The 24,901-nt window shown below is 44.0% G+C and overlaps 1 protein-coding gene and 2 long non-coding RNA genes across 3 annotated transcripts in view; 2 read left to right on the top strand and 1 right to left on the bottom strand.

Moving 5' to 3' along the window:
• Positions 1-1,576: 1,576 nt before the first annotated feature.
• Positions 1,577-20,555, top strand: LOC308193239. Its single transcript, XR_013949481.1, has 6 exons — positions 1,577-1,658; positions 7,440-7,518; positions 8,736-9,010; positions 11,151-11,272; positions 15,402-15,763; positions 15,911-20,555. It is a non-coding gene; the product is annotated as an uncharacterized lncRNA (long non-coding RNA).
• A 135-nt stretch (positions 20,556-20,690) lies between these two features.
• LOC308193240 lies at positions 20,691-23,327 on the bottom strand. Its single transcript, XR_013949482.1, has 2 exons — positions 23,216-23,327; positions 20,691-21,262 (listed from the first exon to the last, which is right to left on the bottom strand). It is a non-coding gene; the product is annotated as an uncharacterized lncRNA (long non-coding RNA).
• LCLAT1 (lysocardiolipin acyltransferase 1) overlaps positions 23,080-24,901 on the top strand; it is a 98,399-nt gene continuing 96,577 nt past the window's right edge. The window contains exons 1-2 of the mRNA XM_080587672.1: positions 23,080-23,118; positions 23,236-23,341. The gene's annotated coding sequence lies outside the window, so the exon portion shown is untranslated. The remainder of the gene's footprint in view (positions 23,119-23,235; positions 23,342-24,901) is intronic.

The following is a 24,901-nucleotide window of genomic DNA, read 5'->3' on the forward strand; positions in this document are numbered from 1 at the left end:
TGCACTCAAAGCCATTCTCTGGTTCTGTTCCATGCTTATTTATTTTAATGTTTTCTTCAAACAACACCTATGGGCAAAAGAGGATCTGAGATATCCTGTCCGAACACCTGTGACGTTTGGATCTGGCAGAAAATCACAGTGCTGGCATTGGCTCTCTGTGTAACGGATGAGATCATGATCAGGTTGGAGTTGTTTTCAGGGCTCTGGATCCGAGCCTGGAACTGAACTTTACCTTTTAAGAAAGCCCAGCTCTCCCCTGCCTTCCCACCCGGCACCAGGCAGTGGAACAAACGAGGCAATGGGGACAAAACAGCACACTGCACAATAAAGAGTGTTAATATGAGTAATTATTGCAGTATGTCAGTGCACTATTTTAAGATTGCTCACTGCATGCCAAAGAGTGCTCTGGGCAGGGTTTTCATTACAAAATCCTGCCAAAGCACTTCCTGAGGGGATCGTGATAAATATAGATAGCAGAGAGCCAGTCTGGATCCATTGCAGTGAATAGCAGCAGCACACATGCCTTAGGGTCCACAAGGCTCATAAACCAGAAGACACTGGAGTTGGCCAAGGCCCCGGAATACCTCCAAATAATTTGGCTGACTCTAGTAAGGGATTTTCAGGTAGCTTTTTGGTATGGTGTAGAAGACACACTGGAGAGTCAACTCCCAGTTATCCCTACCAGAGCTGCGTGGGTCACTTTTATTTCTGGCCCGTAATTAATTGTGAAGGATCCCTGTGAAATATTTTAGGCCAACTTCTTTTCTCTTTTGTTACATGGCTTCATTTTTGACCATCTGTATAACATTGCCCTTTGCATTGTGTCATTGAAGAAAAATAAAGGACAAAAGAAAATTATCCAGCTTTTTTTAAACTCTCTCTTTATAGCTGAATGATTCCCAGTTGCACATGTACATGAAAAACACTGCCACTCATTTTGCAAGCAGCTTTATTTTCTCCTCTCAGGCACCAGGGCTGCTAGAAGTGCCTAAGCTGGCTGTTGTATTTGCAGTGCTGTTTAGGGTTTGAACTGCTCATCTCCCAAGGCTCCTATTCTGGTAGTGCAAAGAAATGACTGTGTTGAAGTATGTGCATGTGGGGGTCTGAGCAAGGCCCCCTCTCCTGGACCAGTCAGCCTGGTGACCCCAACGCTGCTGCAGTGGAGACCCCAGTGAACTAGTGACCCCAAGTGTGCAGCAGGGGCTGCGATGGCGTTGGCCTCTCTGAGAACACCACCAGCATTTCTGAAGTAAAAAGTCACGTCTCAAGGGATGGCCATGCATTTCGTAAAGGCTGTTTCACTGCCAGCCCTGCTGTGCAACAGCCGCAGCAGCTGGGAAGTGTTTCATGTCCAAGTGACCGTGCACCAGTGCAAGGAGGGAACAGAGACGCAATGGACTGTGCTTCTTCTGCCTGAAAACCTGGAATCCCTCCTTCAGGCTCTGTCTCAGGGGGCTAGTGCAACTCATTTCTCTGTGTTGTTGTCAGCTGTGGGCAATTGCCAGAGTGTGAAATAGGTGCTCTCTGTGCTTGCCCAGGTTTCTACCCCACCTTAGTACCAGCAAACCCTCTGCTGAGCCCTCTCCTGCTTGAGACCTGGTGACCAAAGTTGTTTTGGACCTGGAACTGCTGCCCTGGCATACTGTGTATTTCTGTGGGTATGTCCTGGGGGAGCAGAGGGTGTACAGCAGAGGGGAGGCTGGATTAGGTGTGTTGTAAGGCCATGCTAGCCAGCTCAGTGTACCCCAGCACAGTAGGAGCCTATCTTTAGGAGGTCTTAAGCAATTCTGAAGTTGAGTTCTGAATGTTGATTTACTTTGAAATTTTTTCATCTTTGTCAGACACTCTCATGGAAGAGAGGCTTTGAGTCTTCTCCCTAGCCTGTCATTGTAAGTGACTTCACCCCCTCTCCCAGCAGACACCAAGGAATTTGCCCAGCGCATGAAGTTAGGAGCAGCAGGGAAAGCTGATGAAGAGGGCACGTTTCTGCTGTAAGCTGGAAGCCCTGTCCTTCCAGGGACCCCTTTCTCTAATATTCCCCTGTTATATTTTCCCTTCCGCTGCCATTACCCGTGATGTCCTGGCTTCTAAAGCCATCTGAGAGAGTTTTAGGACAGGCCCTGTGGGCTCTTTTCTGCCATCTACCTTCTTCTGATCTCTCGTACTAGCTTCGTGCTGTGTTTCATCACCTCCACACTGTGCAGGTCTCTCCCTGGGGCATAGGAGGGTAGTGGAAACATGGTGGCAAGTTAAAGCTTCCCACAGCTTCCAATAAATGTAGAGTGCACTTCGTGTGTTTTTCCAGGTAATACCTGTGTGTTTTGCAAATAATACTGCCGCGAGGGGTCTAAATGCTTGAGGAGAAGTAACATCAGCTCAGTGAAAGGGATGATGGTGAATCAGCAGGAAATGTTCTTTGGTGTGGATATCTAATAGACTCCATGACTCTGTGGGAGGAAAGACACAAACTTTGTGGTCTTTTTCAGTTTTGTTGGTGGTGGTTTGTTTGTTCTTGTTTTTAAGGGGTAAGACTATTCTAAATTCAGAAACTTCAGTACTAGATAAAGTGTGTGGGCATGTGTGTAGATACTGAACTACTGATTCTTCTTATTTATTTTATTATTCATGACAAGAAACCTGGATCAAAGTAAAAGCCCATTCTCTTAGGTCCTGTGCAATATGTAGGAGAGAGGCTTGTGTTAAACAAACAAGCAGAAACCAACACAGCTCTGCCTTGCTAAACCAGGAGAGATGCAAATTTGCTCACAAGTTTGTTAAAGGGAAATTGCAGACAAGGTATTTTAGTATTAAGCCTGAGCAAAAATGCAGGAAAGGGTGTTCCAGTAAGGTGATGATGCTTCTTTGCAGCACCTGCATTGATTTGGCTGTAAAGTATAATAAGAAAATTTGCAACAGGGTAAACGACTACTCCAGAAGTTTTGTTCTCTGCAGAGAATTGCAGAGAATTTTGTTCTCTGCACCTGTCAGGAGAGCTGGATCACTTGACTGCTACCTACCCTATTTAATCATCTGTTTTTGTGAGTGCTGAGAGCTGGAAAACAGGAATAACAACATGTTTAGAGGCCTGATCCTTTCTCATGACCCACAAGGACTTTCCACCACTCATTCCAAAATGAGAGTTGCAGGTAGCGGAAGTGGAAAAAGTTATGAGGAAAGACAGCTGTGGAGGTTTGGTTTGGACATGTAACCTGAGCTAAAAACAATAATTATTTCCACTTTCCACCCTCATTGTCCCAGACAGCAAACTGAACCCTGGCTACATGTAAAGACATGCTTTTGACATACTTCTCTTTAAAGTGCATAAGACAATGTACATGTGAAGTGAAGATTTGGGGTTTCTTCTTTTTTTCACCCTAACTCTCTCCTGCTCTTTTAACTCCCTTCTAATCTCCAGTATGTGCCTTGAATTCTCTGCACCATGCTGCAAAGGAGCTAGCACAGATTCCCTACAGGCCGAGCGATTTCTATCCAGCTGAACACATGTTCAACCAGATCCCACAGCAGTTATTTAAGCAAAATGTCTGGTGAATCTGTCAGTGTGGGAGTCAGTGCAGACAAATCTGAACCTGGTCTGAGAGATCAGGGTCCATTTGCCAAGTCATTGTGACCTCTGGGCACTGGCACTGAACCAGTTGCAATCTCTCATCTCTCTCCATCATGCCGACACAAAGCCAAGCACATCACATGAGAGCATCCCCAAAGTCGTGTAGCTCATGCTGCTGAGAACTAGAACTAGAGAACTAGTGTGAAACCCCATGCATGTCCAGTTTAACCAAGACCATTCTCATTTGAGAGTGTTGAAGACCAAGAGCCAGAATGAGTTCCCAGGAAAATCATACCAGTTACTTGCTGTTGGTCCCTGGCTAAGACATGCAACTTCTCAGTGCTTTAGTTCCCCATCTGTAAAATTGAGTAAAAATCCCTTGATATTGCCTGACAGAAAGCTGTACAAGTCCATTTCAACCCTGCTGCCACTACAACACAGAAAAAAACCCACTTCAATAATCTATAGTGCATTTCAAGGGTTGGTCAATATTTGTAAACCTAAAATAACATATTAAACACCATGTACCTGCTATGGAGTTTTACCTCTATTTTTTTTTCTCATTTGCAACTCTTTAGATCCCTTCCCTTCCCTTCCCTTCCCTTCCCTTCCCTTCCCTTCCCTTCCCTTCCCTTCCCTTCCCTTCCCTTCCCTTCCCTTCCCTTCCCTTCCCTTCCCTTCCCTTCCCTTCCCTTCCCTTCCCTTCCCTTCCCTTCCCTTCCCTTCCCCTCCCCCTTTTTGGCTAGTAGCATTCATAGAGAAGATACAGGAAGGGCAGAGCATGTGAATAATTTCATTTCTTCATGCCCTGAGGTGATTCATGTGAAGTCCACACATAAGCACTGGCTCCCTAAACCCTGGAGAAATTTAGAGTGTAGCTTGCTGCTTAACTCTTAGGACTCCAGAATCACCTAAATAGGAGACTGATTGAGGAATTACTTCTCTAAGAAAAATCCCCTTTGCAGTCAACTTTCAGACCAGGGTCTGTGGTGGCTAACTTTTATCACTTTCATATCTCACTTCATAAAATCAGTGTCAGAAGTCAGACTGACGACCAAACCCAAGATGCACCTACAGCTCCTGTCCTGTTCTGCTTGAAGGCTTCACTTCTTTTGATCTCTCTGGGACAACAGGCTGGCTATTGTCCATGTGCTGGTTTTTTTTTTTTCCCTCTAGCAACAGAAGGTGGTGAGTGCTTTCTTAAGCATAGCAGTGGCAAAGGTCAAAGTCAAAGGAGATCTGGCTTTGTCTGTTGTGAAAGCAGGAGCAAGGGGTGGGATTCCTCAGAGGGACATGAGGGAATGGCTGCACAAAAGAGCTTTACATCCTGGATGACTGTGGTGGTCCAAACAGCACAGTTGTTCAGCTCTGTGGGTGTCACTGCTGCATGGGAACTCCAAAGGCCACCCTTCTAGACAGACGGACATCTTCCCAGTCATTAGGTAACTAATACTGCTTAGCGCCCTTCCGAGACTGGGATAAGGACACGACCCCAAACACATATACTCTCAGATACACAACCACACAAAATTTGACAGAGGAGAGATTCTGTCGGAAAATCATTCAATGGTTTCAACCTGCAAGCCTGAAGCTAAGTGCTGACCCCTGTGTGTAAGGAGTCTGTAGTCAACCAGCAGCCTGTTTATAAGAAGCCATGAGTACCCATTATTTTTGTTGTCTTCAGTAAGATCTAAAGGTCCATAAAATTAATCTAAAAAACACAGACTAAGGGAACCATGTTTGTTTGCTTGTGTGTTTTCCCCTGCCATTATCTATCATGACTGTCTGTAGAACATTGACCTTTTGTTACTGGACATGATGCAGCTGGTTCGTGATGCGATAGTTTTGAGATATAAGGCCTCCTTGGCTTATGCCAGGGAGAAGATCCTAGGGCCAAAAAAAAAAAAAAAAAAAGAACTCTGTGTCACCTTATCCAGAAATAGCGATTTTGGCTTTGAGCTATGAGATGATAACATATCCCCTGCTATGGAAAGTGCACGTTCAGTGACTAGTGTGCAGGGCTGCTGCACACCCTGCTCATCCTATAGGCAACTGCACAAGTGTTGTGCCTGTGGTTTTTACACGTGGAGAGAGGCCAAGGCTCACTGCCTGTGGGTGCAAATGGTTGGGATTGGCGTTCAGCATGCTCTCATCACAGCCTGGCAGGCTGCTCCAACTGCAGACATGCATTGATTACAGTAGCCAAAGGCTTCGTCTTCCCTTAAGGGGGGTTGGCAGAAAAGTCTGCAATGTTTTTTCCAGTCAGCTACACAATAGGTTTTCATGGTACTGCCAACCTGCTTTATCAGTATCTTGTATAGTGATGTGCAATGGGGTGAGCTTGACATCAGGTGCATTTTCAGATTTTCTGTGCTTTTCCATTCTATTGATAGGGTATCCTAGCCTTTTATCCCTCCGCCCTGAGCTCTGTCTTCTGCAGCCTGGCCCTTGCCTAATCAAGTGAGACAGCTCTCCTGTTGTTACTGTTGAAGCTGCAATAAACAGCATATCCATTTCTCCATTTATCTGCTTTTAGAAATCCAGCCTGTAATGGCAGCAATAATTACTCCATTTCTATATTTGGAGATCATCAGCACCTCATGAATATCAAATTGTACTGTTATTATCTCTGCACAATATGGGCCAGTCTCCTATCAGTGTAAACATGTATAACTGTGAATATCAGTAGGACTGTCAGAGATCCCAGAATAGACAAGACTAAACAGGAGTCTGCCATTATTTGTTTACTGGGGAAGGCAGGGAGAGAAGCAGAAAAGCCAGCTGGAGTTCTGATAGCACAGAGCCCATCCAACATTGCTGTGGGTACACACAGCACTCTACTTGTTGGGACCATTAGGAGCAAGTGCAGATTTCTCTGAGCCAAGCACCATGTTAAAGTCCTTGGCATTGGGGTTAAAATCCTGGGTCTTCTGCAAAAACATCTCAGCCCACAAGCAAATTCCTTTGAACGCTTACTTAGGCTTTGTTGTTAGACCTTTTCATTGCCCAGGAGATGGTGATGTTTAAAGCTCCAGTCTGACCAGGGCTGATCTAAAAACTTCGTTGTCAAACATCTGAAGCTCAGTGGATTTGGCTGCCCCCTAGGAGACCTTCTCCCCTCTCTGAACCTCCAGCTGAGGAGACTCCCAGGGGACAGTCTCTTCTCATCACCATCTTTCAGAGCTGTCAGAATACTTCAGCAGCTCATGGCATGGTTTTCCAAGCCTTGCTTGCATTGATGCAGACCCTGCTCTGGAGATGAGCCCATCCATATGCACTGCTTTCCATCCAGGTCCATACCTCAGCACCACAAAGATATTACAGTCATTATTAAAAAAAATAAAAAATAAAGGCACCATGAAGTCTCCCCAGCCTGCAGACAGAAAGAGCAGGGTTACGTCTTGGTACCTAACTGTCTCTAGTTTATAAAAACTTTTTTTGTGTGTATAAAGTGAGGGTACTAAAATGCAGGTAGGGGAAAAGCATGGCTGGTTCACTGCTGGCACTTGGAAGTAGCCAGGCCTGAGGGTGACTGCATGACCCAGGGAGGGTGGGCAGGTGAGCCATGGGGCTGGTGGGACAGAGGGACACCAAGAAAATGGTAGAACCTTGTGAGAACAGCTGATTCAGTGAGGTTGCAGGTTGTGTTATTCCACAGTATTTTACCCCAAGGTATTGATATACACACAGCCAAGTACGTGCTCGAGTTTCTAGGTCACAGCCCTAAAGGAACACCAAAACCAGCCAAAAACATTCTATTGTCTGCTCCAGATAGATAGAAAAGGCTTAGTAAATAAAGCTGGCTTCTTATCAATTCCTCGTCCCTGAAACGGCTGTATTACACCCGCCCAATGGTTTCTGTCCTAATTTCTAGAATCAGCCCTCTTTTCAAAGAAGCCTCCGCCACAAGAGGACATGACTAAGCAAAAGAGGAAGCTTAACTGCAGCAAAATGTGAGTGAAACAGAAAATAATCACTGAGTAAACTTGTACTCATCCGTTCAGCAAGGAAACAAATCTAGATCAGTCTCCGCAGCCTTGGAATGATCTCACTGGCTCTAGCACAGCTGGCCTAGAGACACAAACAGCATGCAAAACAGGAGTTAAGGACCCCAGGGCAGTGCATGGCAGCTATCATTTGCATCTGTTTTGCAGGGGGCTGTCTCCTTCCTAGAGAAGAGCTATTGTATGTGTGTTTATACTGCAAGGGAGCTGTCTATGTTTGGTTTGGAAAAGCTATGCTTGCTTAACAAAACCTGAATTTATCCCTGTAATCCTTCCCTGCATCTCCATGGCCAGATTGGAGCAGCCTGTGGAAAAAATTCCTGTCTATTTTCAGAAATAGATAAAAGCATTCAGATTACAGAGTGCAAATCTCAGCTCAAAATGACTGGAAAAATCCATTCAGTGTCTCTGTCACTGACCCCCATGACCTCTCCAAGTAATGAATTTCAGTTGCTTTTCCCCTGTGCTGCTTCCTTCTGCCACCACCACTGCTGCTCCTGGAACAGACCCCAGTCCCAGCATCTGCAGAATGTCAGCCCTGCATCCAGCTGCTTATCCCATGGGGATATGGAAGAGGGATGCGAAAGAGCAGAGTTTGTGGAAATTACTATTGATCTCACTGCTTAAGACTGTTAGTGGGGTCTTTTTATGCCAGTGTCCACACAGCTCACAGATTTCAGGATAGTGCTAGCATGCCAAGGAAGAAGTGCTCTCTGCCACAAAAATAAAACTGCCTGGAATCTGTTTCTTTGTACACACTCATCTCAGAGCCATGCTTGCTGCTGCGCTTGGAGTTGGCTATGATGCTGGTCCCTTCCCCCTTGGGAGCTCCTAAAGCAAATGAGCCTTTAGCATCACTTATTAGTTCGCGAGATTGAAGATTCAGCAGAGATCACTGCTCATTTAAAGGGATTGTGTGTTTTAGGAAGTCCCTGAGGCTCGATGAATTCTGCTCATGGTGGATTAGATGCCCTGTTAGCAAGCAAAATATTAAATGCAACTGCAGTGAGCTTACATTTCACTCATTTTTCACTTACGGATTACAGAGTGAGTCTTCGTAATTAATACTAAGGAAGAGGGCATTCAGCTGAACTACAGCTGTTGAAAGATTAACCTTGATAGGATTTTTTTTTTTTTAATTTAGAACTTTGTTTTCCTTTCTGTAGTGATCAGAGCAGACCTGGGATGCTGATCCCTTTGTGTTGTGCTCAACAAAGCATCTAGCAGAAATCCTGCAGCCCTCCACTGGGATTCACCCAGCTGCTGAGCACCACACCTGCATCTCCTCTGATAAAATTGGGCCAGATCCTGGAAGGTTCTGAGTGTAACCCATTTTGGAGCTGAGGTGCTTCAGATGTCTTACCTTCTGTTTCAGGATACAAGAGCTAAATGAGCAGTTTGTTGCAAAATGAGACAGTTGGAGAGACCACCTGCTCTGATGGTGAGTATGTGATTCTGGATGAGATGACAGAACTTCTGATTGTTGCTCTTAGTCCTGCTAACCAGCAACCGATTGGGGCAATCAGCTCATTTCACTAAGAAACACAGAAATATATCCAATTTGCAATGACTGGGTTAATTTTTATCTAATGTGGATACAGAGATGCCTATACTTGAACACACTGCTACTGAAATATGTGAGCAGGTGACAAAGTATGCCACCCACCAGATCAGGCTGCCCAGGGCCTCATCCAACCTGACCTTGAACAGCTCCAGGGATGGGCCATCCACGGCTTTTCTGGGCAACCTGTGCCAGTGCCTCACCGCCCTCAGAGTGAAGAATTTCCTCCTAACATCTAATCTAATTCTCCCCTCTTTTAGTTTAAAACCATTCCCCCTTGTCCTGTCATTATCTGTCCTAGCAAAAAGTTGTTCTCCACCTTTTTTATAAGTACTCTTTAAAGAACTGAAAAGCTGCAGTGAGGTCTCCCTGGAGCCTTCTCTTCTTCAGGCTGAACATCCCCAGCTCCCTCAGTCTTTCTTCACAGGTGAGGTACTCCAGCCCTCTGATCTCCTTTGTGGCCCTCCTTGGGACCTGCTCTAACAGATCCACATCCTTCTTGTGTTAGGGGATCCAGACCTGGATGCAGCACTCCAAGCGGGGCCTCACGAGGGCAGAGTAGAGGGGGACAGTCACCTCCTTGACATACTGCCCACTCCTCTGTTGATGCAGCCCAGGATGCAGTTGGCCTTCAGGGCTGCAAGTGCTCACTGCTGGTTCATGTCGAGCTTTTTGTCCACCAGAACCCCCAAGTCCTCCTCTGAAGGGCTGCTCTCAACGAGTTCTTCTCCCAGTCTGTACTCATGTCTGGGATTGCCCTGGCCCAGGCACACAGCACCTTGCACTTTGACTTGTTGAACCTCATTAGGTTCACATGGGCCCACTTTTCAAGCCTGTCCAGGTCCCTTTGATGGCGTCCCTTCCTTCTGTTGTATCAACTGCACCACTCGGCTTGGTATCATCAGTGAACTGCCTGAGGGTGCACTCAATCTGATTGCCTATGTTGTTGATAAAGCTATTAAATAATACTAGTCCCAAGACAGACCCCTGAAGGACACCACTTGTCACCGGCCTCCACCTGGACATAGAGCCATTGACCACCACTCTCTGGGTGTGACCTTCAAGCCAACTCCTTATCCACTGAATGGTCCACCCATCAAATCCATCTCTCTCCAATTTGGAGATCAAGATATCACGTGGGACCTTGTCAAAGGCCTTACAGAAGTCCAGATAGGTGACATAGGTTGGTCTTCCCTTGTCAACTATGATGCAGTCACTCCATCTTAGAAGGCCACCAGATTGGTCAGGCACAATTTGCCCTTGGTGAAGCTGTGCTGGCTGTCTCAAATCACCTCCTCGTCTTGCATGTGCCTTGACATTGCTTCCAGGAAGATCTTTTCCATGATCTTTCCAGGCACAGAAGTAAGACTCACCGGTATCTGAAGCAAGGAATATAATGTCATTACTTAAGATAATATGTACGCAAATAGGAATACCACAGGAAAGGCCATTATTGTCTCTAAAGGTTAATTAATCTTAATTCCTCTTAGAATTGTCATGAAAAGATACATATTGATTCAAGGTTACTGGTTCTACATATGTAGAACACGGGCTGAGTGCATAAGCCTGAACTGTATATATAAAAATGAAGTGGTTCATTAGAAAGAGAAAACAAACTGCAGTTGGTAAAAAATAAAATAATTTTAAACATCTTCAGAAAATCTGGAGGTGTTTCTGTTATGATGATGAGTCTAAGAACTATAACTCCAAGTAAAAACCTAACCTATTGAGAGAAAATAAACGTGGAAATTCAACTCTGACCCATTTGGAAGACAAAATAAGTCTGTGATATCCTGTTCATTCACCAGGGAGCCATACTTACTATTCAATTTTTGCAGCTAGCCAGAATACAGGTATTTATATATTCTGTATGATCCAAGTGCTTAAAATTCTTTGGACTGTTGACATCAGCTGAGATGAATGAAGGAAATTTATAGGATCAGTGTGATTCAGGATCTTCCTGCAGTGTGTAATGACCGCAGGAATATCTCCTATTTACATAACTCTTTTTTCATTCCAGGAGTTCCTGGGGCATTATGCAAACCCTTCAAAAGAGAGATCACTGCAACTACCACCACTGAGATCCCCTGCTGTGAGCTGACAGCTACTCAACAGGAAACAACTACACTGCACAGGCAGCATGTAGGGCTGTTTGGATGGGTGCCTTCTGGAAAAAAGAAAAGGGGGGGGGTGTGGAGGGTGGGAGGAGAGAGAGAGAAAAGAACAGAGCTAAAAGGAAATGTTTCAATACTGCTGGGAAAGATGAGCCCTGCTTCTCACTCAAACTGCCCAGACAGCCTCTCTCACCTCTGCTCACTTCACAAGAGGCGTTGGGCAGCCAGGAGAGTGGTTGGCTGTATTATCCAAACACTGAGCAATGCTCTTCACAGCTCTGCTGTAACACTGGCTAGTCTACACAGCTCTCCTTGGTCATCAGTGCTGTGTAGGGGAGGGAAAGATGAGCAAATCTGCCTGGAGAGCTGCCCGTGGACAATTCCTGTTGCCTCTGCTACTATTTGGACTGTATCTCCAGTCTATCTCTGTCTTTTCCATGTAGTCTCCTTCCTTGGTCCTGACTATGATCCTGCTCCTTCGTGCTCTGGAGTCAAGGTGTTATATTATTTTAGTGGAGGACTTAAGGAAAGGAGAAAGCACCTCCCTTTTCTTCTGGGAAAGGTAGTTTGCAAGTATCTTGGAAGGATTCTCTTAGGTTTTCTGAATAGGTTTCTAGGTTTAGGATGGACACAAAGTCTAAGTTAGTTAGGCAAAAGACTAATGTGAAAAACCTGAAAAATATCCAAACCCTTCAAACTCAGCATTTTCCACTCACACCTTCCCAATAATTTCTAACTCCACATCTTCATCCCTAAGAGAAATGCTTAGGTTTGAGCTTAGCTGAATGTGGCAAAGAATCCACGTAAGTGGTGGAAATCCATCTTTTTATCATCCTTTATCAAGTGGGACCAAGGAGGGGTATATTAAATTTTGGGCATGGTTTCCAGAGCTATGGGGTTTGCCTAGGGTATTTTCACCAGAGGGAGGGAAGAGAGGCAGGTGGACCCTTGCCAACAAATCCCAAAAGAAAGGGTCTTTTACTCAGTATATAGATATATATTGCCATCGCTGGTTTTGCATGGCTTTATGACTGTGCTCCTTCATGCCTAGTAAAGATCTGGGAATGCACGTAAGTTGTGAAAATCCATCTTTTTATCATCCTATATCAAGAGGGACTAAGGGGGGGTATATTAACTCCAAATATTTTCTCTGCGTTTAACCACCTGACAGAAAGGTCACACTAATTACATCAGATGCATTTTCTCAAATTTCCCTGCTTCTGTTATGAGTGTGAGGCTTATCTAAGAGGAACTATTCTGACCGCTAGTAAACACAGCCTGTCTTATCCGTGTCTCAGTTCCCAAATTAACCAGGTGACAAGGAGACCCTCACAGGATACAAGGCATGGTGACAGAAATGGGCAGGTCGTGACCTTTTACTGTGAGAGAAAAGCATGGCAGAAATGATCCAATTCTGTTACCGCAGAGCTCTGTCCATGTATGCAGGGGCAGGGGGGAGCAGGGGGGAGCACTGAGTTGACAGGCACAGTGCCAGTAGATAGTGCTAAAGACTACACAGCATGGACCTTGGCCTAGTAGGACTAATGAAAGTCTTTTTTTACGTTGTGCAAATGGCCCTCTGCCTTTCGCCTAATGCTTAGTAGACATGTTTTGGAGTTGCCATTGTGAAAGTCGTAGGAGTGGTGAAGCAGATGTTGGCTTGGTCAGGAGACACGGGAAGAGAAATGAACAACAGGTGGGAGAGAAGCCATGTTCATCATACTGCAGATGAGCTTTCATATTCTCTGTATCACTAATACAAACTGGAGTGTTTGGCCTTTTACTACTTTTCCTTGTGTAGTATTTTGTATTTTTTTTGCTAAGTGTGCCTCAAAAATTGGAGATGATAAAACATGGGCCAGCCCTTGGTGGAAATGGATGGTGCTAGGATACTCCTGGAAAGCAGCAGGGTTTAATTTTTATCTCTACTCAAACTAAATCTTCCCAGAGGTGGAAGTGGTAAAAGCAGTTTTTGGTAGAAAAGAAAATCATTGTCATGTTTGAAAGAGAGAAGCACAATAAAAAGACACAGTTAAAAAGGGAGAAAAGTAAAATGCCATTAGATCTTATTCTTTCAAGATGAGGCTCAGGCGTGAAACTGCAGTGTGCGACAGAACTCTGCCACCAGATGGTTATATAGATTGGAAACGAGCAACAGGGAAGAAATATGGTACTTTCTTACATGATGCAATAAGATGTTGTGCTTCCTGGCCACATATAAAATTAATTTATAACAGAAGCACACCAGAAATGCCTGAGGGTAACACTAGCCACAGCAGAACATCAGGGCTTTTTTTTTTTTTCTTTCTTTCTTTCTCTCCAGCATTAAATAACGGGACTGACATTTTTCTTAAAACAACCTCAGAATGGGTGGTTGGAGAGAAAGATCAAAGATCCATGTCTCATAGGATGCATCAGGAAAAAGTAAGTGTGTAATCTGATGCACTAATGCACTAATATACACATATGTCCTCTGTCACACACACTACAGTAACTCTTTAGGTTATTTTTTGCAACAGACCTCTACAATGGTGACATTATTAAATTAGTATTATTACTATGAATAATTGTATCATTTTCTCTGATTCCAGTTGTTCTCACTCGTTTTCTTCTATTGCACGTTGGTGGTACCCATCACTGGAGTGACTAGAAGCATTTCACATGTTTTACAGTGCATAGTTTTAATGTTCTCTGAGCAAAGGAGACAAGTAAACTTTTTGACCCTGGAAGTAAGGGACAGATTTGCAAAATATTTAAGCTCTGGGCTTTATCAAGGCCACAGTAACCTATTAAAAAACAAACAAACAAAAACCTTCCCACTGAATTCATTAAGCTTTATCTTAAGCTGAAAAGACCAGAGCAATCAGAGCTGCCCATCAGTGAAAAGAATGGGAAAGATGGATAATCAATCTTGCAATGCATTTTTAGTAGTAAATTGACTTGACCCAAGACCTGTGTGTCTCAGAGGACTGAATGACAGTGCTGAGTGGTAGGTGATGAAGGTCCATGGAGACAGGATAGACTCAGGTGATGGTTACAGCAGTGCAAATCTCCCTTCCTGCGGAAACGCTGTACCACCTGAAGCAGGGAGCTGGAGAAACCACCACTGGGGAGTAGCTTGAGAGACCAGGAAGACCTTAATGCCTTAGTTAGGGCTCTTTGTCTTAGTGTCAGCTCTTCCAGAGTGCTGCACATATGCTTTCCTAACCACAATACTATTCGAAGCCTCCACCTTGGTTAACATTTCATCATTCACACTCTGAGAATTATCATTTCCTCTAGACATGCTGACAAAACTCATTGCTTATTGCTCACAGCATGTCAGAACTGCTGATTTTGCTTCGGACTGCAAGATGTTTGGAAAGCCACATGCTTTTCCTGCAGCCAGCTCAATCCCCTCCATGCTGGTCTCTGTTGCTGTGGTTGCTCTCACCCAGAATGCCAGATCCTGTTGCTTGAAGCAGTGCTGGGTTTCATATCTTCAGTATCAAGTTCACAGAATTGTAGAATTCCTTCTGATAGCCAGATATATGACCTCTCTAACAAAGCTGGCCGAGTCTTTTCCACCTTGCTTGCCTCCAAGTCTGTGGATAAGCCTGTCAGAGGCGGAAGCCAGGGGGGATGATCTAGATGTGTCCTGTAAGTGCCCACCGTTCCACTACCCCAGCAGTGCCTCCTACACCCCAGGGACATTACTGGGGTCTCTCCCTGGCAGCAATACTACTCTGGAAAGATTATAACTGTGAGGAGGCCCAAATACAGCACCTGAGTGTTGGCTTTGCTCTGCCCCCCCAAACAGCAAACGGGATGATTGGAGTTGGAAGTGGGAAAAAGGAGTAGTCCTGTGCTCTCAACCTCTCCAACAACAAATGGGAGTAACACCTGGCTGGTCACCGACCTGTTATCATGCCACAATCATGAATGGTTGCTAAATGTTGCAGCCAGAGAAATGCAGATCAGATGCAGATTAATTGCTGCATTTCATATGACAGGACATATATTTTTCCATAAGTCACTGGCATCTAAGCTAACACAGACAACACAAAGCTATTCCTGCAGATCTGTGCATTGCCCATGGCTGCACAGCTGAGCTCTCATTTTAGTCCAGGAGAAGGAAGAGCTGAGTTTTTGATGAAAGCTCAATTTCTGCATTGCAGGGCGAGTAGTGGACAACATAATCTGACCTATGAAGCTATGAAAAAGCTATGAGCTATGAAGACTGTGGGCAGGAGCGTGCTACTGGCAGTACTGTCCTTCCTCACTCCCCACCTCACTGTTTCACTTTACTGCCTCGGCCTGGCAAGCCCCTGTAGATGTGAGCTGCCTCTCACAGCTTGTTACCCCACATTTTGTTTGCATCATGCTGGATCTGTCCAGGTGGTTAAACAAAAGGCATCTTTTTGTTATTGTTGTTGTTTTTACCGTGCAATTGCTACATCTTTTACTAGGCCTTTGCTTTTCCCATGAGGAATAATCTCTGGAAACTTGGATAGGATCCTTTGGCTCGCATTAGAAAAAGGTAATAAAATCTTGGGAACCCAAAACGCTTCATTGTTGTTTTCACCAAACATCTTTTCCCATTTTGAAAAATGCACTTCTCTGTTCTAATTCGTTTCCATATTTAGGGAAAACTTCTTCCTGACCTGCCAATTTTTCTTCTTTCCAGCAGACCTGTGCCCTCCAAGAGCCCTGCAGACCTTAACTCTGCATTCCACCACACTTCTGACTCTCCACAGAGCTACAAGGAAGTCGATTATTTCCTCATTGCTCTGGATTCTCCACCTGTCACTTTGCGACATAATATTTACTTACCTTTTCAAAGCACTTTAAATCTCCATAGGAATGCATTATAAAAGTTCATTAGTGTTATTACTGTTCTCCATTGTGTAATGTTGAAAAATGGCTTATGCAAGTCTGGCTCTTCTGTTCTTGCTCTGACCCCATCCACTATTCGGGTGCTGCTGCCTCCTCTGGGGACAGCAGTAACTCACCTTTGTTTTCCCAGTCTCTCTCTCAGATCCTACTGAGTCTGAGATAGGATAGGATCCTACTGAGCCTAAGAGAGGGACAACTGTCTAGTCTCCTACCTGTTGGTTCAGAGACAGGCAGATCTGGATTCAAAGGTTGCTGCTTTTCTTTCTGCACTGCTGTTGAACACGTCTGCATTTGAGTTCCAATGTATGTTTTCACAGGCTCCAGTATGACCTGTATGATCTCAAAGCTCCTTTTGTACGGTGGGAAGGCTGAAGACCCTGTTGAGAATGACTTTGCCGAATGTTGATGTGCTGCTTACTCTGACCTGTTTTCTCTGGCACAGTGTTTTTCTGTTTAGTTCGTAGTTAAATTTTTTTGTTCCATTTTTTTTTCTGTCATGCCAAAACACTTATTTTCAGTGATACAAAAGGCTGTCAAAACACCAGGTACTTGAACTGACAACACCATGTTGTTGTCATAGGAGCTTCTACTAAACAGGCTGGTGACCAAAGGTTGTGGACTGGTGAGACTCTTCCATGCTCTTCTTCCCCTCCCTCTTCATCCTTTTCTGAGGCATACTGGTCAACACACTCACCGTTTTATGTTAAACAGCTGCCATGTTTCAAGCCAGAGGTGACTGCATTTCAGAGACAAGCAAATGTACTTCTGTATTGCTGCCAGACTGTGATCTCATGTACTTTAGCCTTGTTTTTTCAAATGGCTCTACTGGATGTTAGTGGTGCAGCGCTAGCCTGACTTCAGTGTAAAAGAGATCTGATCTAATTCCGCTACCTTTTGGTATCCAAAAAACGTTAAGTATATATTTTAGAATAATGTACATTCTGCCATCCTGTTAACTCCTGTTTCACAGGGACTTGTTCTCCCTCCTAGCCAATTATTTTGACCAGAATTGGTGACTAATGGAAGCAATTTGTAGAAAGCATGCTGTTCCCAACTGTCCAACAGCAAATTGCTAATGACTGACATTAGAGTGACTGTTCTCCACAGAGGAAGAGTTGAAAGCCCATTGCATGCAGCACCAACCACATTAACAACAAAACAAACCACCCTGATACTGGCACCTGCCATTTATCCTGGCTACTGCTTGCCTCCTTCTGTGGCACATCTGTAATACCACACCAAAATACACTAACTGTGTATTTGTTTATACAAACATGAAATGCGATTTAAAACACTTTGATAACATGACCTTCTAAACTTGATGGACAAAATATTAAAAATACTAATTCACTAATTCAAGGAGCAATTCTGCACCGCTTAGGAGATGGTGCATGGGACTTAGTAGATCATTTTCATCTCTGAAATTTCTGAGACGTGATGAATGGAATTTCTTAGTATTTGAAACAAGAGAGGGGTATGTTTAAAAAGACTGGAAAGGACCGCAGTGTAAAATCCTTGTAATTCAAAAAAGGCAGTCTTGTTTTTTATTGCCCTTGTGGGGGAGTCTCCTGTGAACCAAACAGCCAATAAGTCAAATAAATATTTCTGAATTAAATCCATCTTCTCACAGACTTTCGGGATTTTTAAAAAAACACCAGTAATTTATTGAATTACCTTTCATGGTTATACCTGCAGATGCCTTTTGAATTTGATAGCTAACACACTAAACTCCTAGTGTTTCTCAAATCAGCTAAATTCCCTATGTCATCTGTACCAGTTACTATATTTATAAGGCAGTAAACAGTGGCATTTATTGTTTGCTGTTCATGGGACTGTGCAGAAGAACAAGTTTAGTCTGTTTCCAGAGATATACACCTACCTTGCTGGCACCAGAAATATTATACCAGCTTAAATCAGTGCAATCTTTCCATGCTGTCACTGCCTTCCCTGTTTTGATGTTCACTGCTGTGCTGATTCCCTTTGAATTAGGGCCCTGTCCCCACTTTTGCCGTTTCTGAAAAATTTAACAAGTGCAGCTTAGGCATGTTATGAGCAGCTAATGAATTTCACTATCTAAGAGGATATGTTGACTCTGATATCTGTTTTCCTTTGTAAGAAGATGGAGAAATGAACGTCCTTATGTTGACTTGTCAAATCCTTATCTTGAACCCTCTAGAAAAGTAGGAAAATGAAGGCAAGCAGGTGAATGTCCCAGATATAAAGTAACTCATCTCTTCTCATAGGCAGTGAAATTTGCATAGAAAACTCAAGAGAGGAAAAATCCAGATGGATCCGGAGTACTGCAGTTTTGGCAAATGAATGACAAAGTGTGTTAGGGCAGAGCACAGGAATTAGTTCTGAGCTATCCTAAAGGGTTTCAGGATAGAGCGCATAGAGGTTTTGATGGTGGCATCTAAGCTGCTCTCTAGGTTGGAAGTCTTTGGGGAGAGCATCTCTCAACCTCTCACCTGTTGCATTTATGATCCCTTCTCATCTTTTCCTTCCTGTGACACAGTCCTTTCCTCTTCCTCTTCTTTCCACTCCTTCAATTTACTGCTTTATAACAACTCTGAGGCTAATTCTGCAGTTGCTTACATTGCAAAGGACAATTAGGAAAGCATTTAACACATTCTGAGCTTATTTAGGAGGTGGAAATAGCCATGTGAACAGTAGACCCAGACCCTCAGCAGATCCATAAGGTGCTTGTGGGTCACATTCTGAAAATATTTTGATGCAAGCATAACCATATGCACCATGAGCTGTTAGAGAGTCTTCACATTAAAGTGACAGAGGCTTTTGCAAAGAACAGGAGAACATGAGTTTACTTTTTGCTTTTTTTTTTTTTTTTTTGGAGGCATTACTAGCTGCTTAAAGATATTCTCCACATTGCTTATCTCTTTTTTTTTTTTTTTTTTAGTGGTCATTTCCCTAGGCTCAGGTAGAGGCCCCAGGGGAGCCTTGTCTGCTTGTCTGCAAGTAAAACACAGAACTAAGCGATAGTGATTAAAAAGCAAAATGTTTTAGGTGCACTGCTATTATTAGTGAAGCCGGTTTCAAGTTTCCCCTCCTCTCTGTCATCACTCTTTTAGTGGCTTGTTAGGAGCTTCAAGATGCCACTCGTAATTCCTGGTGAGCTGTGCCATCACACGACTAATTAAAGGAGCACTCTGCAAATCATATCACTGAAAACCTTTTGTAAAGCCTACGCTGGTTACAGCCAAAAAATGTTCTTCTCATGTGTTACTGATATCTTAAATTCTTACTTCTTCATCTATACATTTCAAAGTACTAGCAGTAGGTGGACAGTAGCTTGCCTCACTTCCCGTTTTCACTTTCTACTTCTCAGGTGCTAGCACAACTAAAAAGTCTGAATCATTTTTAATTCCAATCCTTTTCAGAGAGTTCTCATTAATTCACCCCCCCCCCCCTTGCCCCCAGTTATCTATTTTTTTTTTTTTCCTCCAAGTTTGTTTTTCCACACAAGTATTCCTTACACAGCCACAGTGGCTTTTAGTCTGGCTGCAAGTTCCCCTCTAATAGCTTTTGAACACATCTGACGAATTTCTGTCCGATTTGATGGAAGGGTAGCAGTCTCAGAAACAATTACATTCCTACAAGATCTGTTAATACCGACAGCATGCCAGAGGTGAGAGAATTAAATTCACGCCCCCAGTGAGAAAACATTATTACTGTTCTTGGCAGCTGGTACACACTGGCCAACCTGTATCTACCACTTCTTGCCTTGTGTGGTTGTTGATCGTGGTGTGGGGAGGTGATAAGATTAATGCAGTGGGGAAGGAGGTAGGCTGAGGGATACGGGGAGCAAATCTGGTGGAATTCAGGCCTCCCTCCTTCCAGTTCTCCCCACAGTTGTTTTGGGACTAAATTAAATCCAAGATTTCTTTTTCTTTTTTCTTTCTTTCTTTCTTTTTTTTTTTTTTCTTTTCTTTCTTTCAAATATGTCAAAAGCTCAAACACCACTTCAAATGGCATTATTTTTTGTGGAGGTAAAGCCATTACCTAATATTGTTTTAACAATGCCTTTTGAAATGTACATACATTTCCAGTCAGCCAGATTCTTCCTTTTCACTAAATACTGAACATTCTTTTCTTCCCCTCACTGTTGTCTTTGGCTGTAGAAATTGTACTTTCCACTTTCATAAAAACTGCAGGGGTAATATGACTGCATGTATAGTTTTTGAGTGGACTTCTTGCATTCTGACAAAATGGCTATGTTAACTCATCTCACAGCGGTTCGAGGGCTTGCATGCTTTGCTTGGGTAGTTGTGACTGAAAATGCAATTCTATGTATTTTCTAGTGCTGTGCCATGCTGAATGGTTGAAAAGCTGTCATGTTCTTCTTCACAGTAGGCTACACAACTATGTGATAGACAAAATGATGCCTCTACAAAATGTACAAAATTGCTTTGGGGTCTTTAAGGAAAACAGAAACACCATTACATGTTTTAATCTTTCTTAACAACTTATTTTCTCCAAAGTTATAAGTAAAATGTCTTAACTGGAAGTTTGTATAGCCAGGCATTGGTGATGTAATACGCAAAGCCATATAGCATTCCACATTTTCTTATCAAACTTTAATTACTATCTCCTGACAGCATTCCCAGCAAAAACAAAGTGTCGTTACCACGAGCTATTGTGTCCTAAGAAAATGTCTTTACATATCTCTCATCTCTCATTCACTTCTTTATCTCTGAGGGTAGTTTCCCAAGGGATCCCTCGCACTAGTACCCTAAACAGCCAAAAGTTTGCCTTTCTGAGATTTAGTGTCTTGCCTTTATATTCTGCCCATCCCGAATCCATCACGACTGAGAATTCTACCAGAGCATGTTCACCAAAGCCCAGGGTATCTCCAGTCTTGATCCCTCTGATAAGTTTTTCAGCATTGGTGAGCAACAGGTCCAGCAGCGTATCTCCTCTGGTTGGTCTTTCTATCACCTCTGCTAGGAAGCTGTCCTCAATGCATTCTAGTAGTCTCCTGGATTGCTTGCAGTTTGCTGTGTTGCTTTTCCAGTAGGTGTCAGGGTGGTTGAAGCCACCTAGCAAGATCAGGGCCTTCAAGCATGATGCTTCCTGTAGCTGAAAAAATAGCTCTTCCTCAATATCCCCTCCTTGATCGGGTGGCCTGTAGAAGACACCAACCATTAAGTTTCCTGTGTCGGTTTGGTCTCTTAATTTTCACATGTAAGCTCTCAACCTATGCATTGCTGTTCTTCAAAGACAGCTCCATTCAATCAATCCCCCCCCCACGGTTTTGTTTGTTTGTTTGTTTGTTTGTTTGTTTGTTTTTCATCCCACTAAGTTTCTGTGACAGCAATCATGTCATAGTTTTCTAGCTGGGCAGTGGCTACCAGCTCCTCCTGTTTGGTATTCATGCTGTGTGCATTGGTATAGAGGTACTTCATTTGGTCTTTTGACTGTCTGACCTTTTTGACAGAACCTTTCTGGAGGGACAATATGGTGATAACCAACAGAAAGACCATTCTATTCATCTGAGAGGCTGAAAAACTGGTTAATGAAAGTCTCTAGCAGTGAGGGGAAGCCCTGGCCCAACACAATAGTAAGAAGATGAAGGGTTGAGGAATCTTTTGAAACTGTAGGTGGTTTGAAGGAGAGGCTTTTGGATATGGATTTAAAGTACTCTGAGAATTCAGTTGAGTATTGTATCAATTTAAATCTTTAGCTTTACAAAAAAAGGTATGACAATGGAATTTCCAACATTTTTAGGATGAGATTCCTGGAATGTTCATTCACTAATTTTTTATTTCCAGTATTGACCAAATTGATGAATGATTTTCAGCTCCACAAGGGTACTTATTAAGGCAACGCACTCTCAATGAATGATGATGATAGATGCTTCCAAAGAGCTGATGTTGGCCTCAATATTACCTACAGCAGAGAACAGGGATCCCACCAGTGGAGTGGCTATGGGGCAATATATCTCAAAATGGTTATGGGGTCAGGTTTTTCTGTGGTACTTGAACTTTACAGGTTTGCCAAGGGATGTGTTTGCCATGCATAGGAAATGGTTAAGGGGTCAGAAAGAGAACCCAGATCACTTTGGCCCTAATCCAGCAGCTCCATTGAGCAGGACACGGGCTTGGCTTGGTTTTAAAAAAGCATAAAACTTCACTTTAAACCTCCTGGAGTTTTCTTTCTTGGGTTGAGGGTTTCACCAGATGCGTTCACCTTGTAAAAACATGTACGTGGAAAGAGTATAAAAGGGTTAACTGAGTCAACAACGCGCAGCTGTAAAGTTCAGTGCAATAAAGCTGAAAATATTGCCAGTTTCAGAGAGAATTCGGACTAACCACCCCCAAGCCTGCCCTAACAGCACTGGAAATCATTCCACGGCTGTTTGCTGCTGCTTTCTTTCCTGCCTGCCTGACAATTTTACGAGAAAACCCGTTGCTAGCAGCAATAGGGTACTTTGCCCACAACACAGCACTCTTGGGCTGACTAGCTGTCGCACTTTATAGCTAATAACGGAATGAAGATGATTGTATTGTTATTATTGTTATTATTGTTATTATCAAGTTCCTCACAGCCCTGCACCAGAAGGCCCTGTCACCCAACGGCCGTTGGCAGCCCTGTTTTGGGGAGGAAAGGCCTGGCAGGGGTAGGAAGGAGGGCAGAGGAGAGGTTGTGCAATGCGAATTCCTGTCATTTTGATCAAACTGTTGCAAAATGTGGCTGAAAACTGCATATGCTTCGCTATACGCTGGCAGGCAGAGAAGCTTTGGGGCCTGCGGGACACCGCCCGCAGCCCCTTTAAGGGAGGCCGGGCGCGGGAGCGGCGCCATGGCAACGCCTTGACAGCCGCGACCGGAAGAGATCGGGGGGGGGTCGGAGGTCGCTGCTGGCAGCGCCAAGATGGCGGCGGCCATGGCGGCGCTGGGCGCTGGTGCGGCCGCGGTCCGCGCACCGGCGGCCCTGTGAGCGGGCGGGGGCTGCTCCCGGCGCGGCGCCGCCTCCCCTCAGGTGAGGCCGGGCCCCGGGGGCTCTTTCGGGTGGGTTGCGGTGGCCGAGGGCGGCGGGGCTGCAGCCACGGGGCTCGTTCGGTGGGGCCCGGCCTTACCTGCTGCCCTTCCTCCCCAGGCATGGCCGGAGCGTTGTAGGAGGGCTGCGAGCCGCGGAGATGCCGGGCGGGGACACGCCGCAGGGGAGTGCCTGAGATCGTCTGGGAACACGCTGTGTGAAAAGTGTACGTCACGAAACCTTGGCTTCAGTACCTTTAATTCTGTTATATCTAAAGGGACAGTCGCATGATTGTTGTTATACTCTCATCCTTAGCATCTGTCCTTCTTAAGAAAGCAGAGTCAGTGTAGACTTCTGAAGAAGATTACAGTAAAGTTCTGTGTAGATTTGTTTCCTTTTTTTTTTTTTTTTCCAACCATACTCCTGTGGTTTTCCCTAGTCGCCGTGCCTCTTGTCACTTCTCCCATTGGTGACGCCGTGCGTGCTGCTATCTCGGCTAGATTTGCTCTGTAGCAAAACTAAACTTTGACCCAAATGTCCCATGTGCCAGCAGTGTGGGATGGGGATCAGAACAAGGTCTGTAACTTGTGACAGCCAAACTGCTGAGAACTTAACTGGCTGCAGAAAGCTGGGTACCAGAAATAAACGCTAGAGTTAAACTACGTGTGCAGCCTCGCTTTGGTTCTTATGCGTATTCATTGTGATACCATTCTTGGTTGTAATTATTTTTAAGCCGTACTTAACCTAGTTTATTAAGTGGGGTGTGCTTACATAATGGGTTGCGTATTTTGCTTATTGATTGCTAAGCATCTCCATAGGAGACGTTTCTTCTTTTAAAGGCACCGCCTAATCTCTGCTTTTGGACACTTAGACTTTTCAGTAGTATTTACTCTGGCGATGTTTTAGTCTTTATCAAGTACAAGCTTATTTTGCAGTAACATGGAAAAAAAAAAAGAATCTATTTGTTTTTCTTTGTTACAAAATGGGGAAACTAGGATTAAAAAGTAGAAAAGTCAAAGTATTTCTTAAAATGAACACCGCTGAAACGTTGGTTGGCTCATCAGATTTTGTAGTGTTTTTTAACACTCAGAATAGAGAGCTTCAGTGGGGATTTTAGCACTGTTAAGGTTACTTGATTCAACAAATCCGTTCTCTGTTTGCTCAAGTGACGGGCTGTCATGTGTTTCATCTGTTCCTGCAGAGTCTCTGCTTCTCCAGCAGGTACTTCTAATGATGCCTGTCCGTTTCTTCTTGCCATATTTCTTACTCCTGTTCTCCATTGACGGTCTTTTTCAAGGTTGTCCCTTGTTCACTTGTTTCTTCAGGTCGTGGTGCTGAGAAAAGGCAGACAAGATTCCTGTGTCCGATACTGAGTTACATAATCTGGTTTAATGTTTTATTAGCTACGGACTGGGAACTAGCTGGCTTGTTTGCATTGTGCGGTGTTTGGTCAGCTCTTAGAGCTAGGAGAGTGGAAAATGGAACCTTTAGAGAGTTGACTTTTTGAAACAGATCCTTTCTGAGTGTGTGGAAAGGCTTGCACTTTGGTTTATGTAACTTTTTGTTGACTTGGACAAAAAGTTGATGACTCCTGAAAGACAGCTGTGCTTTATAAAGGCCCTTGTTGCTATTGCAGGATAGGGTGAGATGGTAGAGAACAATGTTAGCAGACTTCTTTAAACCTAGACAAAATATTTCTTCTTTTTTTTTTTTTTTAGGGCTTTTTCTCATATGTTTGCTTATGGAGGGAGGCTTTACTGGTCAATACAAAAATAATTGCTCGACT

Source organism: Anser brachyrhynchus (genome assembly GCF_964034855.1).
Source record: "Anser brachyrhynchus genome assembly, chromosome: 3".
NCBI classification, from domain to species: domain Eukaryota; kingdom Metazoa; phylum Chordata; class Aves; order Anseriformes; family Anatidae; genus Anser; species Anser brachyrhynchus.